General features: G+C 42.9%; 2 protein-coding genes across 2 annotated transcripts in view; one reads left to right on the top strand and one right to left on the bottom strand.

Annotated features, from left to right (window-relative positions):
* The window catches only part of GABRA1 (gamma-aminobutyric acid type A receptor subunit alpha1), a 1,147,113-nt gene that overhangs the window by 246,081 nt on the left and 880,813 nt on the right, over window positions 1–20,219 (top strand). The window lies entirely within an intron of this gene.
* ATP10B (ATPase phospholipid transporting 10B (putative)) overlaps window positions 12,941–20,219 on the bottom strand; it is a 69,808-nt gene continuing 62,529 nt past the window's right edge. Inside the window, exon 23 of the mRNA XM_049776039.1 lies at window positions 12,941–13,048. The gene's annotated coding sequence lies outside the window, so the exon portion shown is untranslated. The remainder of the gene's footprint in view (window positions 13,049–20,219) is intronic.

Genomic DNA, 20,219 nt, shown 5'->3' with positions numbered 1-20,219 from the left:
ACCACTGTGCTATCTCTCCGGGCCCTGCCTTCAATATTTTATCTTTGGTATATGTCATTGTGACTAGGATGTGTCTGGGGTGCTTTTCTTTGGATCTCTTTTAGCTGTATACTTTCAGCAACTGGAATGTGGTTGCATGTCCTCTTTAGCTCTGCAATAATGGTCTATAACATTAATTCCTCATGAGGATTTTCTTTCTTGGCCTCTGAGATTCCCATGATTCTTTTTTTTGTTAGTTTGTTCCAGACTTCCATTTTCATATTTTTTGAGGATATATTCCATCGTCTGATAGTTTGTTTTAAGGTTCTATTCCAACCTCTTATGTTGTATGAACTTTCAGCCAAAGAACATTAAGAAAAATAAAACAGATCCCATGTACAATTACTTTGCCCCACAAGTCCCCAGATTGTAATACATAGTATTTCTTAGTAGCACACAAAGCAATCTAAAACCATAAACTTATGTAACTCCTTAAACATTGAAGGCAAAGTACTTTTTTACATTTCCATGAACATGCATGTTAGTTTAAGTTAACCTCAAAAGTTTAAGTGGGTTGTTTTTCTTAAAGATTAGAGTCCAAGGAGTACAGTAAAAATGGTGTTAGAGTGGCAATTATTGTTTGCATAGGCCCACCAAAATATGAGGGACATGGAAAGGAAAAGTCTTGGTCTAAATACAAGGAGACCCTACCCCTGAAGTTTCCTGGCATAAGACCAAATCTAGGCTCCAGGCAAACTAGTTTGTCCAATTCAAGTCATTGTCTGTAGTGCCATTACACTTTTATTTTTCACACAGTCTCTGTTGTTGGTATCATATTTCTGTATTAAAGATCCTGGAATCTGCATAGTCTACATTGCAGTCAGGATGGTGCGAAGCGTCCTCTCATTTCACCTCACAATTAAAGGACAATACAGAGAGCCTTGTCCTGTAAGCAGGTCGTTGTTGTTGTCAAGTCTTCTTAGTGCTAAGAGAAGTCTCTTTTGAGCAGGTCGATGTCAGAGCAGTGGTAGGGCTTTCCCTGGTAGAGGATTGCTTCCAGGTGTTGTTATAAAAAACCTTGGATGTTTCATAGATAGCTTCCCTGGTTCAGGGAAGTAGATTTTTTTTTAAAGTGAAGGAAGATTTTTTTTTTTTATTGAACAAAACACAGAAGGATGCAATAGCAGGGTAGAGGGGGTGGAGAAGAAAAGGAATTTGTGTTTGAGAGGACATGAGCTTGAAAGAGCAAGCAAGCAGGCAGAGAGACATACAAGGGAGAATACAGGCTTACAGAGCAAGCCAAGCCATAGGTCATTTTAAATTTAGGGCATACTGATCTTAGTATTGTAGTTTTAGTATTTGTGCAGCTGAGGCAAGGACTAGATAAGGCAAGTTCTATACCACATCCTGAAAAACCTCCAATTTGTTTTTCATAAAGACTGAACTAGTTTACAGTTCAGTAAACAGTGAATGAGGGTTCTTTTACCCTTCATCTTTTTCAATACGGTTATTTCCACGCTTTGTGATTATTTGGTATTCTTACTAGTGTGAGATGCTATCACATTGTGGTTTTGATTTGTATTTCATGGATAATCATTGATGAATGAGCATTTTGTCATGTGCCTCAAGATAATCTGTATGGGTTTTTAATTTTAATTTTAAAGTTTTTTTGGATTTTTTTTGGGCCACACCCAGTGATGCTCAGGAGTTAATCCTGGCTATGCACGCAGAAATCGCTCCTGGAATAAAAAAAAATCACAGAACCACACAACTTGAACCATTTTGTTCTGCCTCATAAATTGAGGGAGAAATAGTGGACGGTACCAAGACCAAACAGTTGTATGAACATTGAGTAGAAATAAAAAATGATCAGACTTAAACACCAAATCTAATGACTACAGAATTGATACCCAATCTATAAGCTAGACACAAAGGGGACCAGTTATACTAGCAGCCCAGGGAGCAAGGGAGGGGGAGATGGTATGCATGCAGGGAACGGGGGTGGAGGGAGGACATCATTGGTGGTTGGAATGCCCAGAAATCAATGTCACTATGTATCTAAAATATTACTGTGAAAGATTTGTAATCCACTTTGGTCAAAATAAAAATTATTTTAAAAAAAGAAAAAGGAAATCGCTCGTAGCTTGGGGGACCATATGGGATGCTGGGGGATCGAACTGTGGTCCGTCCTATGCTAGTGCAGCATCACTGCTCCAGTCTTTTATTTTTTCTGTGAAGTGTTCATATAAGCCCTTTTTCTTAAATAAAAAATTAAATCATTTTCTTTTCTTTTGATATTGAGTCACAAGTGTTCTCTATGTATCTTAGATATCAACTCCTTGCTGGATGTACATGTATTTTCCTCAAATTTAGTAGGTTGTCTTTTCATTGTGTTTTTAACAACATTCTAAGGCTCTGTATTTTTATGGGAAAATAGGCATCTTTATGCTTCTGCTGAGTATGTCTCTAAGTGAAATATCTTAAGTGAAATATCTTAGGGGGCAATTTGCTCTATGAATCAAGAATTGTTAAAGTGTGCATGAATCTTTTCATCATGTAATTCTGCTTTCAGGAAATGATTCTAGGGAAGTAAAATTATGGCTCTGGGAAGATTGAATTAATGTACTTTTTTATACAGTGTTGTAAAGAGGGAGAGGAACTGTCCAACCATTTCTTCAATCCTGATGATTTGTGCAATAAATGTAACAGGTTACTGTTGAACAAAACATAAGACTACATTCAGGATGTGGGTGGGATGTGGGATGGTCCTGCCTGGGACCTCAGTTACTTGTAGCACTTTCTGTGTGCCACTGTGGACAAATCACATGCATTTTCTGTGATTTATTCATCAGAAAATAGGGGTGAGAAATAATGGTTTATGGCCCTGTTGTAAGTAATATGATGCTTGCACAAATCCAGGAGGACAGAGGTGTGCACCTAGGAGTTGTGTCTATTGGCAAGTTTCTAAATAAAATAAGGGAATGAGGCTGAAGTAATGGCTAGTGGTAGATCTCAGGATAGCATTTGCCTTGTATTTGAGATCCTGGGTTCAACTCCCAGCATTGCACAATCCCTCAAACACCACCGGAAGTGATCCTTGAGCATTAAGTCAGGAGTAATGGCTAAGCACCATCAGTATGGCCTATTAAAAAATAACAAAAAATGTGGGGGAAAGGGAAGGAAAATGTTTTTATGTGAGCAAAAATAGAAATTCTGATTTCCAGCATGTCTATTTTTATTTTTACCTATATCTGGCAGTACTCAGGGCTTGCTCCTGGCTTGTATTTAGGAATAATTTCTGGTGGGCTTGCAGGGGTCTCAAACTCCCAGCCTGCGGGCCGTTTGCAGCCCTCTGCACAACATTTTGTGGCCCTGCCCTAGAGGAATCTTCTTTCGTTTTGTTTATTTTAGTTGTTTGGGTCACACCCCCCAATGTTCAAGGCTTACTACTGACTTTGCACTCAAGGATCACCCCGACGTTGCCTCCTGCGGCCCCCAGGTAAATTGAGTTTGAGACCCCTGGCTTAGAGTATCATCTGGGATACCAAGTTGGTCACATGCAAGTCATATGCAAGGCAAACATCCCACATGCTGCACTATTGCTCTGGCTCCACATAGTGTTTATAAACATAAAATATATCCTATATTATAAATACCAGTGGTAAATATGTTATTTTTTAAAACATGTTCACATGGCAATCTTGGGGTACCAGTCTTGAGATAAATGTTGAGCCAAGGTGTTAGGGTCGGGGATCAGTCCCCCCTTTTCCCGAGCGGCGCCTGGAGCTTTTCAAGGAGGGGCGGAGCCATGCAAGTCGCACAGGTGGTTTATTTTCTGGCGCATCAGGGTCAGGGCCAAAGCAGTGACCCCGACCATTACTTAAGCATAGTTTTCATAGAGTGCTTTTCAAAGGAACAGCGTCATCATCCATTTTTAGAGATATTCAGTAACCAGAGAAGCAATCAATAAATTTTAACAGACCACTACCAGTGTTACCTATGACTAAGAAAAAAAAAATATAACTCAGTTAGAAGAAAGATATATTTAGCAAACAATTATTAAAACCTAACAGACCAGTTACATACCAGTGTTATATATTACACAAAGAGACAATTGCTAAAACTTAACAGACCACCACTAAAAGTTACATTTTTATTCTACAGGAAAATATTAAACTTAAGGTTACATTTAATTTCAAAGGATGGAGGTGGGGGGTAGCTATCTTACTGACAGTTTTACAAGCAGAGATAACAGAGAGCATGAACAAATTGGGCGTATACTGCCCTCCAGCTTCTTTTCTCTTTCGGCTAACGTTAGCCTGTGGTTCTGAAGGTCCGGAAACAGGGGCCTTGGAAACTCAAGAAATTTTAAACTATACACGCTTATAAAAAGCAAAAATTCCTTGTCCCTTTCAAAGGAACAGATACCTGAATTAGGATGTTATGGAGTTCAGATAGGATAACACTGTAAGAATCTCGGAGGATGCCTTCCAGATGCTGGAAATGCATTCACACCAGAATTTTGGGTTTTATTGCTTCAAAGGCTGACAGTTCAATGCAGATTCGAAGAGATTGTGCTGACTGGTATTCACCAAAGAGTGATTTTAATTTTTGCCTTACATTTTGAAGAATTACTAAGTCAGAATCTTATTCCTTTATAGTCAGGAAGATTTACTATTATATAATTATAAATATTTAGCAGCTATGCCCCTTCTCTTGACTTCCTCCCTTCTCCCCATGTTTCTTCTGCAAAAAGAAGCACTAACAGACTCCAGATTTGGAGCCTCTGGGAATGGGAGATGGGGCTGAAAGTCTTAGAGAACTGCAAAATGACAAATGGAGGGTGGGAAATTTTGTGCCCAAATCATCTACTTTTGTTTAAACATGGGGCCAGTGGGGGCTCTCCTATTCAAAGGGACCTCTTTAAAAATGTATTTCATCTGCTTTTTATTTTTTCTTGCAAATCCTCTGACCTTGAGTTTTTCCAGTGGCTCTAGCTATTGGTGCAGTTTGCAGAATCATTTGTATGGACACAGTGTATGGCAGTGGTAGGGGGAGAAATTCTCCAGTTATCCTGTACTTGTATCAGGTGCATTTATATATTAAGGTTTCAGGTCAAATTGATTTTTTTTTTGTTTTTTTTTTTTTTGTGAAACACCTGAGAGTGTTTGCTAATAGGGAAGTCCTTGTAATTTGAGGCAGAGGCACTTGTTTGCATGTACGGGAAGAAGAAAAAAGAAGGCAGGGAAATTGCTCTCTGTCCATAAATCCCCCTTTACCTAGGAGTATGGTTGGAAAGAAACTTTCCCATCACTTTCCAGTTGCTGTCTTTGGCTCACTGGAGGTGTCCCATGCAAAACTATACTGTTGTCCTCAGCCTTGGCAGAAGTCACTGGGCATTGAGAGGGGTTTCTATTGCTCATTTTCCTTCTCATCCTTTTCTCCTGCCTCTCTCTGCTCTTCTCTCCCTGTGGGGCAAGGTCCCAAAGTTCATGGAAGTCACATCAGTGATTCTCAGCCAATCAGGCCAGTGGTTTAATGAAGGAACCTGAGATTGTGATGCTGTTTGGGCTCTGCAGTGCAGGGGATTATCTGGGCCACCCCCAAAATGCTGGGGTTTTGTAGTGCCAGTGATTAAAATGAGGTTATCTACATGCAAGCCATACATAACCTTAGCCCCAATACTTTCTCTGGCTTTAGTTCTCTCTCTCTCTCTCTCTCTCTCTCTCTCTCTCTCTCTCTCTCTCTCTCCCCCCCCCCCTCTCTCTCTCTTAATTTTTGGATCATACCTAGCAATCCTCACAGGAGTCACTCCTACCTGTCAGGAATTATTCCTGGTGGTGCTCATATGGCATGAGCATATAGGACCATATAGGATGCCAGGCATTAAACCCAGCTGGGGTGCATGGAAGGAAAGCCCCTTTTGCTATTTATTCTTTAAAGCTAAGCTCAAAGTCTTTTCACATACTTACAGTGATTTCTTTGTGCTATAAATTTCCATGGGAGGCAAGGGACATGACTGAAATGGCAAAACATATGTCTAACATGTGCAAAGCCCTGAGTCCCATCTCACCATTACCCATTCCCCCAGCACCACTCTTCATGTGGCATTGTCCCCAAACTACCAAGCTGGCACCACTGGCTGAGTATTGCTAAGAGTGACCCTATTAATAAAGAAATACATTTTTTTGGCCTTCATAATCTATTCAGCTTGCAATGACATGAGTGTGTTTTCAGTGTGATAATGGGAAGACAGAGAAGTAGATTGTGGAGGCTTCTTTACACAGCTCCATTCAGCCTGTCCGGCCAGGGCTAGGGTCCCTGACATTCTGGCCTAGTCAGAGCCAAAAAATGTGGGAATAAAGTTGTTCCTCATTTCCTTTGTATACAAGCCTCAAGCCAGTCTTTTGTGGTTTCTTAACTCTAAGTTGTGTTTGTTTTGGGGCCACACTAAGCAGTGTTCAGGTAAAACCAATGAATTACTTACTGAATGGTGGAAAGTGGCAGTTTATTGTGCACCCCTCACCCCATAAAGGCAGGAGGCCATGACTATTTTTCACAGTGACTGGATATAGCAGTAACATTTTCCTGCCTAGGGTATTGGTTCGTAACAGCCTCATAACAACTTGGGGAAATAGCTTTTAACTTTTGTTTTCATTATCCAGAAGCATAAACAACCATGACCCCGGTCAAGTTAGTCTTGTGAAATGAGCTGCACTTAAGGTTTGCTGGGCTAAATGGGTGTTATAGGATCCTCAAGACTAGTGTCCCTTTGCTTTATGTGGACAGTGCTCAGGTCAGTTAGTCAAGCGTGCTCCACCACACTGATGGTGGCTGATTCATACTAGAGGGCATTGCCTGTTGTGGGAGGGCGGAAGAGGGATGCAGGAGTGTTTGACTCCAGGGTATCCTTGAGGATGCTTCCAGGGTTCTGTTTCCCCAAGTATATTTCCCATGTCCACAGCATTCTTTCTGAGCAGGATAAGCACCTTTCCTTTCTTGATTTAGATGCATCTGGAAGTCCTTTTTTGCTTTCTTGTAGTCTTACTAGAACCCCAGTTACTAGGAACAAGTGTAGAGACCTTCTTTAAGGCTTTTTTTTTTTTTTGTTTTGGGACCATAACTGCAGGTACTCAGAAGTTACTCCTGTCTCTGAGCTAAGGAATCACTCCTGGGGCCAGAGCAGTGGCTCAGAGTGGTAAGGCATCTGCCATGCTTGCTTGCTTGAACTCTGGTTCAATCCCCCGGAGTTCCATATGGTCCCCCAAGCCAGGACTAATTTCTGAGCACATAGCCAGGAGTAACCCCAGAGCATCACTGGGTGTGGCTCCCCCCCCAAAAAAAGGAATCATTCCTGGTGGACTGTGTGGGATGCTAAGGATTGAACCTGGGTCAGCTGCATGCAAAGCAAGTGACTTACCCTCTGAACTATTTCTTCAGCCCTTGCCAATCTTATTTTTAATAAAGGAAAATTTCCTAGTACTAAGGTTAAGGGTTTTCCTTTGTGCTGTGATTACAGCTGGTTTGAAACCTGGCACCACAGTTGGTCCCCTGAGCACTGCTAGGCTCACCCTCTGAAGTGGGGGAGAAACCCAACAACCTAGTCTTCACTAATTAGTTTTTGAGTGTGTGTGCTCTATGTTCTGCTAGTCCTGATGCCTGTCTTTGGCAAAGGGCTCCTTGGCTGGCAGTGAGGTGATTGGATTTGCTGAATCGGGTGAGGGGCAGGCTACTGTAAGTGTGTCTGAATGTTAACCTGCTTTCCTGAGACCAAATTTGCAAGTAATTGAGAAACCAGGATGGTGCCCCAGAGCCAGCCTGACTTTATAGTAAGCAGGTATTATAGTTATGGCGGTTTGTAGCCCTGGGTGGGTTAGGAACACGGAGACTCAGAACCCCATTTAAATGAAGTCATGAGGTGGGAAGGTGCCCACAGCACCCGGTGGCAATGTGTCTTGAGAGGGGAGGCTCTACTCTACCAGGCTTAGTTAGCTTTACTGCATGGGGGTGCCTCCACAAATACATTAATCACTCACCTTCTTTTCTGTTTTGCTTTAGGATTGAATAACTGCCTTTGAGCCAGAAGAACCTAAACACTCTTGGTTATTCATGTTGCAGTCATCGTGTTCTACTTCTCACTCCTTTTGCGACCACAAAAGAAGGCATGACAAGGGCACATAGGGATATGTGTACAGAGGTTGGACGAACTTATGTGTACATTGTGCCTATCTGCACAAACTCTGCAGGCATACCTACACTGAGTTATACTGACTTAGAATGACTGTAGAAGCACAAGTATGTTCTTGAATTGTATCAATCTGTTCAACATCCTTTACTATAATGTTGATAAGACACAGAAGTCTCAGACTCCACCAAGACCACCGTCTGTGTGTGATTTGCATAGTTCTCCCTTCCAGGTGGGTTTTCTGGGAGTCTGATTTCTTACCACATCTGGCTCCATGTACCAGAGGTTCCTGGTGTGTCCTTCATCTACATTAGGGTGGACCTAGAGATTGTGTGATGCATCCTCACCAGAGTGAGCTTCTGCCTGAACCTGGAGAGGTTCATTGGAGACCCTCCAATGAAAAATGAACAGATGCAAATGATTATTACATATGAGAAGGGTTTAGAGCTTGGTGTTGTTTTTATGTTCAGAAATACAGTATTGGCAAGCTTTTTGCTCCTAACAAGGAAAGCAGCTTAGTGGAGGAAGATGGAAGAATGAGTCCCTTCCTTTCTAAAACCCATGCTTCTATTTCACAAGAACCAGGCCACACCCTAGGGTGGAGAAGGAATACCAAGTAGGGAATGATCCAATAATCCCATTAGCCGATCACACCCTAGGGTGGAATATGAATACTGATTAGGATGGGAGCAGTAGCCAACAGATTACCAGAGCTGAATAGAACTTTTCCTGGGACCATAAAGAAAGACCTTGGGTTTGGGCAATTAGCATGACCAGAGCATGTAGTTGGTCTTAAAATAGTATGCTGCATGGGTAGAGATGCTGTTTTGTTGTTGTTGTTGTTTGTTTGTTTTCTTCTAGGCCATGGTCATTTCCTTTCTAATTTCCCCAATGTTTACCGTATCTATGCAAAAACAACAAAACCCTGCCACAACTGCCCCCCCCCTTTAACTTTTATTTATACCTTCTAGATAGGGGCACCTGCCTTTTTCATAGAACCTTGGAACATGAATCACATTATTTTACCTCATATTTCTACAAATTGAGGAAAGAAAGAAAAAAAAGTGGTCGGGACCCAAGGCCAAGTGGTCTCAGGTACATTGGATGGGAAAAAGTAGTCAGAATTAAATCCCCAAGCCAAAGTCAACAACAATAGAATCAAAAGACCCAAATTATAAAAGCTAAACTCATAATGGACCTGTTACACTCGTAGACCTGGGACTTAGGGATGCATGCTGGATGCAGGGGATGCATGCTAGAAAGAGATCAACACTGGTAGTGGAAATGTCCCTAATCTACAGTCACTATGTGCCTGAAATACAACTATAAAAGACTTGTAATTCACAGTGGTCTCAATAAAAATTTAAAAAATTATAGTGTTGGGTAGATAGATAGTACAGGAGGCAAGGAAGGTACTAACTTTCCTGGAGGGTGACTCTAAGAATCTTTGGTGTCATCTCTGTTATGGCATAAAGTCTCCTGAGCTAGGAGTAAGCTCTGAATACCACTGGGCATGGCCCCAAAATAAACAAAAACCTCACAAAATGTATTTAATAGGATAAATAAAATTTAAACCTAAGTTTGAAGTTTATTTTTTCTTAATAATACCTTTATAAGAATAATAATACCTTTATTTAAGCACCAAGTTACGAACATCTCATAAAAAGTAAACCCCACTTCACCAGTGCAACCTTTCTGCCACCAATCCCTACATCTCCCTCCTCCCTCACCCCATTTTTTCTTAAAAATTTTTTTGCTTTGTTTTGGGGCCACATCCAGCAATGCTGGATAATATTACTTCTGGCTCTCTGCTCAGAGATTACTCCCAGCAGTGTTCTAGGCAGGGGTTAAACCCAGGTCAGCCACATGCGAGGCAAGTATCCTACCTGCTATAACTATTGTTTCAGCCCTACAAGTTCTCTCTATATATTAGATATTAACCTTTTATTATGTGTGTGAATTGTAAATGTTTTCTACAATTCTCTAAGTTGTCTTTAAATTTTGTGGTTTCTTTTGCTTGTAAGAAACTTTTCAATTTGATATAGGCCCACATAATTTTTCTTGTCAGAATGAAATTAGAAATGAAACATTGCCCAAACTGATGCATTTTTAGAGTTTCACATTTTCTTTTAGGAGTCTTAGTTTTATATTTTTAATTCATTTGAGATGGCTTTTACCTGTGGTGTAGATTCCATCTTGTTGCTGTCTCTGATTTCCTGTCCATTGAGTAGACTTCTTTTCCCATATTCATGGGTGATTTGTTGTATTATTGACCATTTAGATGTGGCTTCATTTCAGGACTTTGATTCTAGTTCATTGATTGAAATATTGTTTTAAATGATCTCTCTAGCTTTGTTGTTTCTCAAGATTGGTTGAAATTGTTTGTAGTATCACACACATTTTGGAATTTCAGATTTCTGTGAAAAAAATACCATTAGAGTTTGAATAGGGATTTGCTGAATGTGTATGTTGTTTTGAATTTTAAGATTTCTTTGTTTGTTTTTGTTTTTGGGCTACAACTGTCAGCACTTAGAATTAAACCTAGCTCTGCACTCAGAAATCACCAGACTCGAGCCATCCATGTCAGCCTTGTGCAAGGCAAAGGTCCTACCCACTGTACTATTATTCCAGCACCCCAAATGTAAGAATATTAAAAAAATATTTCAAATAATATTCTTTTAATTTATCAACAAATATTCTTATTCATTTTAAGAATTTTTAATTCCATGAGCATGGAATATCTTACTAGTTATTTTTATCTTTTAAATATTTATTTAAATGTACTATACAGCTTTCAATGTACAGATCTTTCACTTCCCAACTTAAATTTATTACTAAGTATTTTATCCCTTTCAGTGCTTTTTCGGGTGGTTTGTATTGGCATTGGAAATTCTTTATATGCTTCATCCTTAATAATGAATGTTTGTGATATTTTAATTTTATTCTCCCACCTCTTCTACTCAATTTATCATTAATTTACAACATTCTGAATTTGGTTTATATGTGTATGGGCTCACTGAATCCAAAACCCCTCAGTTTCTCACACCATCTTTCCACTCTGGTAATCATTAGTTTTCACCTAGTCTAGTAAGTTTTTGGTCGAGTTTATTTACTTTTGTTATTCTGCATTCTGTGAGTGAAACCTTTCAGTATTTATTTCACCTAGCATCATTCCCTTCAGCTCCAGCAGCTTTGTCCCAGTTTCACCTTGTTTAAATAGCAGAACAGAATGACATTGAGTTTGCAGACCAGCTTCTTTGCTCTGGTTCATGGTCTTTTCTGCTGACTTCTGGTTTGGCTGTGTGAGTCACACTGTTAGCTGTGGGATGTTGTGCATTAGTCTCTCTTATGTTGAGGCATATTCATTCTACCTAGTTTTGGTTTGTTGGATGTTTTTATTGTTAAATAAAAATTATGTCAAATGTTTCTTCAGTATCTACTGCTAGCCTGAGATTTTTTGTTAGTGTGGCTTATCAATTGAATAGATTTGCTGTACTTTCTTGTATCTCTGGCTGTGCATCCCTCTTTACATGTTGTGACGTTTCATGGGCTGTGGCTTTGAGACTGAGGGTCTGGCTAATAGTAGGATGGAATACTGATTTTCCCACATGAGGGGCACCCTTCATTCTGCAGTTGGCTCCCCACACTGAGCAGGATTCCAGAAGGACCAAACCCTTTGTTCTAGTATCTGAATTTAGGCACAACCTAACTTCTACAGCATTTTACGCTTCTAACAGATTCCAGAAATGAGAAAACAAACTCTATCTTTTGATAGGAGGAGTTGAATACAGCATAGAGACCGAGTTGGTTGACTGCCTTGCTGTCACCTGTCTGTTTTCTTTGTTCTGAGCTAATGGAGAAATGAAAGGGGATGAAAGAAGAAAGAGAACTAATGGAGTGAAGAGACTATGAACCGGAGCCCCCCATAGCAGTGCTGGACCCTTGTAGTAGGGAAGCCAGTGACTATAGTGACTGATGCATCCTTCGCCTAGGACCAGGATCACTTCTTTCTGGCCACCAAGGCTCTCTGGGCAACCAAACCTTCCTGGAGCTCAGACCCTAACATCCAGAATGTTATTATCCATGTTTATTATACAATTATAAATACAATGTTTATTTGTAAAATCTGCCTACCTTGTTTGTGTTGTCTGTTCCCTTCCCTGCTACCTTCGTCTACATGATAAGAACATGAGTTTAAGCAATGTGAGTTTATGAAGGGGCAAGAATGGTGTTTGTACACTTCCACTTAGGCAAAGCTTTTATTTGAAAAATGTTTTATTGAAACCACCATGATTTACAAAGTTCCTCATAGTTGGGTTTCAGGCATACACTGTTTCAGGGCCAATCCCACCACTGGTATCGACTTTCCTCTACCACTGTTCCCAGAGTGCCCCCCATGTATCCCTGCCCCCAGCTTGCCAGCATCACAGATTCATTTTAAGTTTTGATTGTTAAAGTTTAGGTCTCATGATTTCATTGCTATTGGCTTTAGTTTGGATATTTAACACTGTCCTTTTTTTTTTTTTAACACCACCAATGCATCTGAGACCACTTGGCCCCTGGTCCCCGTCCTTTCATATTTGTGTAGGCAAGGCTTTTGCAGGCAGGATCAAGTCTCTCAGGACAGCAAAGGACTTTCTAAATGGCAGTATCTCCCCTTTCTCCAAACAAACAAACAAACAAACAAACAGAACCAAATACCTACCTTACCCCCTAGCTCATGTGCTATACTCCTCATCAGATATGGCTTCAAGTTTGCTTTTACATTTAACATCACAGCAAAGAAGCTGTATCATTTTCCACCACTAGGCCAGCTCTTTTTCGTGGCTGCAGTCCAGGATAAAGTTCATTTGTGGCTTTGTCCAGTTGAGGTCCTCTCAGGTTCTGAGTGGAGGGTTAGGGTTAGGGGTTAGTGTTTTGGGGATTGTGTTTGTAATCAGGGAGGGGAAGTGGGCTTGTTCAGTGTGGTATGTAGTCTCTAGAGTTCCAAATGTGGAGTCACATCTTTTATCTGGAAGTGCGACTGATTCTGAGCGGACCTGGGGTTCATCAAGGAAAGCTCCACAGGGCCTAATGTCTGGCAATAAATCACAGCCTTCTAGGTGCTCAGAATCAATTTTACACTTCATCCATTCTCATGAGCAAAGTGCGTGGGAAAGTCCCCTTGCCGTGCTAATCCATCAGCTCTCCAAAGTATGTGTATGTACGAAACCCAACCCCAAAATGCCCGAAGATCAGAATAGGGAGCATGGCTACAGTCCATGGTGCTTAATCAGCTTCTCAGACAGTGATGGATTTGGGAGGGTATTTGCATTTGAGTCATGGCATTTAGAATGTCACAGGCAGAGCTCATAGTTAATGGGGACCCTGGCAGCAATATAATGTCTTCATTGGTCATGATCCACAGTAAGAAATAGGCCCCTCTTTGTGAGAATGCTTTTAAAAAGCATAGAGAGCAGCAGGGTGAGGAATGAGGGTGATGGTGAGGAACCTCCATAGCCAGGTTCTCCTCAGAACCTCGCTGTGTCCAGGAAGCCTGTCACTGACTTGGCATGACATTCCCCATGACATCCAGTGCAGTGTCCCTTTGCTTCTCAGTCCTAGGCCCCAGGGTGCCACTGCTGTTTGGATTTCATAGACTTCATAGACTACCGATGACTCAGTACTTACCCATGCTTTTTAAAATAAAATTATTAAAGCACCATGATTTGCAAAGTTACTCACAGTTGGATTTTAGACTTACTACGTTCCAGAACCAATCCCACCACCAGTGTCACCTTCCCTCCACTGTGGTTTTCAGGTTTCCATCCCCAGCCTGCCACCTTGATAGACACCTTTCTAAGTTGGGTTGTCAAAGTTCAGGTCTCTTGTTCTCAGTGTTGTTGACACTGTGGTTGGACATTAAGTTCTTCTATTCCTATATGTCACAGGTATGCTTGATCCCCGGTACCCCTACTCTCTATTACTTTCTGTCTGTCTGTTTTTCACCCTTCAATTTCTTCTCTGTCATCTCCCTATGCTCTGAGACCAATTGTCGAAGCATCTTGTCTTTTCTCTTTTCCCCTTTTAAAAATTTTATTGAGTTCCTTCTTGTTTGTGAGAAGGGGTCAGAGCTGCTGGTGAAGTTCGTGGACTCCAGAGCTGATGCTGAACATGGGTCTGGAGAATGTACCCAAGATGTTGATGGGACTGGATATTCACTTGCAGGAGCCCTTGTGTCCTCCTGTGTCTGTACACTCCTTTCAGCAGAGCTCCCCATTGTCACCCATGTTTATTCATGTTTATTCACTTCCTTCCCCAGCTCCACTGCCTCCCACTCCAGATCAGGGGAGATGGGCAGACTGAAAACCTCCTCACGGGGGTCCAGTGGGGAGTAATTCTGGGGTTCAGCAGGTGGCTGTGGCAGGGAGCTTCTCTCTTAAAATATTGGGTTGATGGGGATGATTGGGTTGATGGGGCTCAGTGATGGGGTTAAGATGGTGATTCAAGAGTCCCAATTTCTCACCCTGCACTCTCCGGGTATGAAAATTAAATCAGCCTCCCCCACTGTCCCTTCTTCCATGTTTACATCAGTGGGAGTGTCAGCAACCTATTGCCACTACAAGGTTTCAGAGGCAGTGGGCAGTGAGGTGTGGCAGGCTGCCATGACTGCTGGCTGCGGGAACCTAGAATGGTCCTAACTGGGTGTGGAAGAGCAGGCACGGAGAAGCGAAGAGGCCATGCTAATTGCCAATTAACTCATCTCTTTGGGCTTGCTGGCTGCAGAAAAAAGTGGTTTTGTGGTGCAGGCCAGGAGGAGGAGTGCAAGGGGGGGGGGCAGGTGGTGGATAGAGGCTTCTCTGTGCCAAGGTGGAAGCCTGGCTACAGAGTCCAGGAGCCTCAGTTGGTTTTCCATAGCTCCCCTGGGGTGCAAAGAGGGGCTTCCCTGACTTCAAATGTTCCTTTATTTACATAGTATGGGCAGGATGTCCCAGCTGGCTGGCGGGCAGGGGCAAGTTTTAATCAGTGGCTTCAGGATTTAGAAATTGGCAGGAGGTAGAAGGTGGTTCCCCAGCCTCTGACACCAGGGAGGAGGAGTTTCCATGCTCAGAAATGGACAAACACACAACACCCACTCACACCCCAGTGGTTGCTATAAAGGGATGTAACACCCCCCCCCACACACACACTCACACAGTGGTGGGTGTGCAGGAACAAACCAAATGAGTCGAGTGACCAGCTCTCTCTCTATCACATGCCAAACTGTTGAATGATTTGGATGGGAAAATTGCTATTGTCTGATGGATGGTATGACTAACTGATCCTTTCTTTCCACTGAATCCCAGTAGACCCCGTCTACTTTGATGTAGTTAGGTTGAACCTCCGTAGTCTATCCTGGCAGGACCAGTGTTTTGGTGGTTATGTTGAGCCTGGCAGGACCTGTCTGTTTTGGTGCATATTTGCAGGACCATTTCAACCCCCTGAGGAGTATGCTAATTGTCCTCCAGTCACTGCCTGTTGTGTTCTCATTGCTAGAGTGGTTTTAATGGGAACTTCTAATTAAAACTGAGAAGAGAGGCTGAGCTGAGTACATTCCTCCCACCTGGAGGGTGGTGGTGGTCAGGCACCTGTCCCGCCCCCAAGCATGTCCCTGCTGGGAACCAGTTGGGTAGAGTGAACTTGCCTCTGGGAGGGGAAGATCCTGTCTGCTGGGGCTATGGAATCTGTAATTAGAGCCTGGCCAATGTCTCCGTGCCTGCCCTGGACGTTCAGCCTCTGGAGGGTGCACCTGGGCAGGCAGGTGTATGGGCAGTGAGACCAGCTGGAAGTGCAGCTGGATGGACATAGATCTGCTGGGGGAAAATCACTGGCCTGCTGTTCCCCAGCTGCTGGGTCATAGGTCTGGATTCTGATCTGGGTCTTCACTACCTACTTTGGCATTTTGCCACTTCAAGCATACATTCAGGAACTGACCCAACTTTCCTGAGCCTCAGTGTGCTTATCCGTCTAGCAGGGGTAAAAATCTCTTGAATACGAGATGGTGTGTTGTTGCACCAAGGTCTGTATGGCAATTAGACTTGACCTTACCTCTTAGATATCTTCTCTCTAATGAGAAGATATCTCATGAATATCTAATGAACTAATGAACCAATGAACCTGGACATGCCCCTTGGATACGTCCCCTTGTCATGCTGGATATAAAAGAAAAAACTTAACTGTTGTTGCCGGCAGGTCTAGGATAGTGAGCAGCGCCTGCTGCTTTGTACTTATTTCTTTCTCTTCTTTGAACACAGGCCCTTCCCAGCCGCCTCTGGCCAGTGAGCATCACCCCACACTCCCCAATCCCCAGGAAGCAGCAGCAAGCTTCTCAGACTCCAGGAGGAATACAAGTGTACTTTTTTTTTTTTTTCCTACTCTCTTTTCTTTCTGTCCCAGGTGAGCAGTTGGGACATTTGGCATAGCTCTTGGCCCCACTCAGCAGCTGGGTCCCATGGATCCCTGTGAGCCTTGCAGCATCAGACCCTGCGCCTCTGCAGCCTGCAGCCCTAAAGCCCTGGTGGCCTTGGGATGCTGCAAGGGAGAAGAAACTAGAAATGTCAGTGTTCTACCTAGATAGTCATCACTTCCCTACATTGGAAAGTAAATACTAATAACTCATTTATTTTGTTTGGTGGTGGGCATAGCTGGCATTACCCCTGGATCTGTGCTTGAGGGTCAGTCCCTGTGAATCTTGGGACCATGTAGTTTTAGAAATGGAACCTGGCCTTGAGCATGCAAAGCCTTGTGGTCAGCCCATGGAGCCCTCTCTCCATCCAAGAATTTTTATTTATTTATTTATTTATTTATTTATTTATTTATTTATTTATTTATTTATTTATTTATTGCCATACCCATTGGTATAAGTCTTATTCCTTGCTTTGAGCTTTGGGATCAATTTTGGAAGGACCCTGGGGACCAATAACAGTGCCAGGGGTCAATTTCAGGTCAGTTGTATGCCAGACAAGGATCTTACTACCTACTGTATTACCTCTCTGGCCCCCAAGAATAATTTGTTTTTCGCTTTGGTACAGTAGCTGGGAGCAGGGGCTGGCCTTCTCTGTGTGGCAAGGCTCAGGTGAGATGAGTTGGCCTTGTGAAAAAGAAAGATGTGAAATAGAGGTAAAAGGAAAGGACCAGAGGGAGTCTGGATTGGCCACAAATAACCCTGGTCTTTGCCTGGCAGGGGCAGGAAGGACGGAGGCTGAAGTAGAAGACTGTCTTTTCTCTCTTTTGCTCCTGTTTTGGGGTCTAGACTAGGTGAGAGAACTTTCTTGTGAGCCAGTGTCTTCAGTTCTAGCCACAAGCCTACACTCAAGTGAACTCTGTGGCTGATGGCTTTAGGCTCTGAACAAGCAGGAATGACCTGAGCAGCTAGAAGTGAGTGAGTTCTGTGAGAGAGAGAGAGAGTTTGGAAGAAGTGGTCTCTGGTGCCTGGTAGAGGCACAAAAGTTGAAGAGAGGGAAATGTGCTGAGAGGACAAGGAGCTGATCCCCTACTTGGGGCTGTAAGCAGTGGATTACGGTGTTGGGCTCAGAGCCTCCAGCGCTTTGGATGATTTCCTTTAGGAGTTACCTTAATATCCTGCAGCTTCCCTCCTGCCCCACCCCACCCCAAATTACTCTAGTGGTTTTGATGCTTAGCCAGTCAGCAGTTTTTTTATGGACATTACTGGTGGCCGTAATTACACTATTCAATTGCTTCCTTCCAACTAGTCTAAATAAAATAAACCAGCTATTTAGTCATCAATGGAGTTACACACATGTCCTCATAAAGGCTCTAGAAATCTAGTTTAGAGATGAACAAGAGAGATGAAAAGTCTTTCTTAAGAAATGTGTAGAATCTGGGCCCAGAGAGATAGCACAGTGGCGTTTGCCTTGCAAGCAGTCGATCCCGGACCAAAGGTGGTTGGTTCGAATCCCGGTGTCCCATATGGTCCCCCGTGCCTGCCAGGAGCTATTTCTGAGCAGACAGCCAGGAGTAACCCCTGAGCACTGCTAGGTGTGACCCAAAAACCAAAAAAAAAAGTGTAGAAGCATGAACCTCTGAATTCAGTCAGGGCCCCCCCCCCCCTTTTTTTTTTTTGAGAATCTGGAATGGAGTGGAGCCCAGTAATCCCACACTAGGACTCTGAGGCAAGCACCTGGAATTTGAATGCGGCCTTCCAGCCACCATATTGTCTGATGACTCTGGGAAAGGTATTTTGCTCAGTTTATCCATCTATATATCAAAGGGAGAGACCAAGGTGCAAGCACAGAACACTTATGGGGGACAAAGCAGAAGGATCTATTCTCTAGACCCTGTGGTGGCAGGAATGCCTGGGATCAGCCATTGCTTCTCAGGGGAACAGCACTTTGTACATAGGGCAGAATAAATGGATGAATGAAGACAACTATGGAAAAATCTTGTTTGTTGTTTTCTACAAATAAAGGAAGGCACATTTCCTTTTAGTAGACAGTCATAAAAATATAAAACATATCAATTACAATCATTAGCAAGATGTTCAAGGGTTGATGCATGGTGGTTGTAATCTTTGCCTACAAAATGGCACACTAGATAGTCACAGTTGGTTTGGTTTACAGAAGGAAACTGAGTCTAGGACTGAGGAGTCAGTCATTAGGATGTAGAGCTTTTCAAAGTGCTAAAAAGAGGTACATAAACAGCCATATTGAGAGGGTACAGGGCACACAACTCCCCTCACCCCAACTCAAATGCAGAGCTCCTGAGGCCAGTGCCCACCAACTCTGCTCTCTTCAGAAACATTCTGCTCTTACCTGGCTTTTAGAAGTGGGAGGGAATCACATAGAGAGGGGATGACACTGAGATACAAGTTTCGAGTCTATCCCTCCATTTAGGGTGGATCCTATAATCACTGTCCATAAAAAACCCGATGTACTTATCTACTCTACCTGCTAGCCAATGTTGCTAAGGTCATCATGGGGAGAGAAGGGGAGCTCTGCTTGGGGGCCAACTCCAGGTGACCTCTTCACGCAGCTTTGTCAGTGAATGGTCTGGGTCTATCCCCTGCCGCCTTGATTGTTGAGGTCTGTGTGATCATCTTTGCCAAAAAAGCTACTTGAGTGATAAGCCAACTTGGGTTGTTGGGCCTCTTACAGTACAAGGCTTGTTACCATAGTGACACCTGCCCCTTGGGTAGAGGGATTGAGTCCTTGTAGGAACACCTCCCTGATTTCAGACTCAGGATAGGTAATTTTTTTTTTTTTTGCAGCCATTAGAATTCACCCTGGGGCCAGAGAGATAACACAGTGGTGGTAGGGCATTTGCCTTGCATGCAGAAGGATGGTGGTTCGAATTCCTGCATCCCATATTGTCCCCAGAGCCTGTCAGGGGAGATTTCTGAGCATAGAGACAGGAGTAGCCCCTGAGCGCTGCTGGGTGTGACCCAAAAACCAAAAAAAAAAAAAAAAAAAAAAAGGAATTCACCCGCCCCATTGCTGTTCTGAATTCTTTTGATAATGTGGTGTTGATGACCTCTGTGTTGTCAATCTGTGAAGTTCATGTAATCCTCTTTTCCCAATGGGAAATGGGAAGGACCTCTTGTCACTGTCCCTGATATAAGTGATGCTACTATCTGCTGGATGGAATGAGATTCTGCAAGAAGCCCAGTGAGTTGGCTTGAGCATCAGGTATCTCTCCTCTTGAAGATGTCACTTTTTGGGCTCAGAGTGGCTCGTTCCTGGGTGCAGATCTGGGATCTAAATTTCCTGAGTGAGGATGGACACTTCATAAATAGCTTTAGGGAGAACAAAAATGAAGTACACACACAGTAGCCACTCGGATGAGGATGTGAGCTGAAGTGTGCGGATCCTGGCTTGCCTGTCCTTTTAGTAGCTTCAATTCCCAAGTATGATAGCTACCAGGTGCCCCACCTCCTTTAAAAGTGTCTGGATACTGAGTTCAAGTGTCTCACTGTGACTTTTCTCTGGCTTGGAGATCAGACTGATTTTCAGTGGCTTACAGGAACTGTCATGTGGACAAGGCTTTTGTGTGCCTGGTATATGCTTCTCTTCATCTGTCT

The sequence above is a fragment of the Suncus etruscus genome, chromosome 6 (genome assembly GCF_024139225.1).
Source record: "Suncus etruscus isolate mSunEtr1 chromosome 6, mSunEtr1.pri.cur, whole genome shotgun sequence".
Lineage (NCBI taxonomy): Eukaryota > Metazoa > Chordata > Mammalia > Eulipotyphla > Soricidae > Suncus > Suncus etruscus.
The sequence above is the reverse complement of the archived record's forward strand: the minus strand, read 5'-3'. Positions and strand labels throughout refer to the sequence as shown.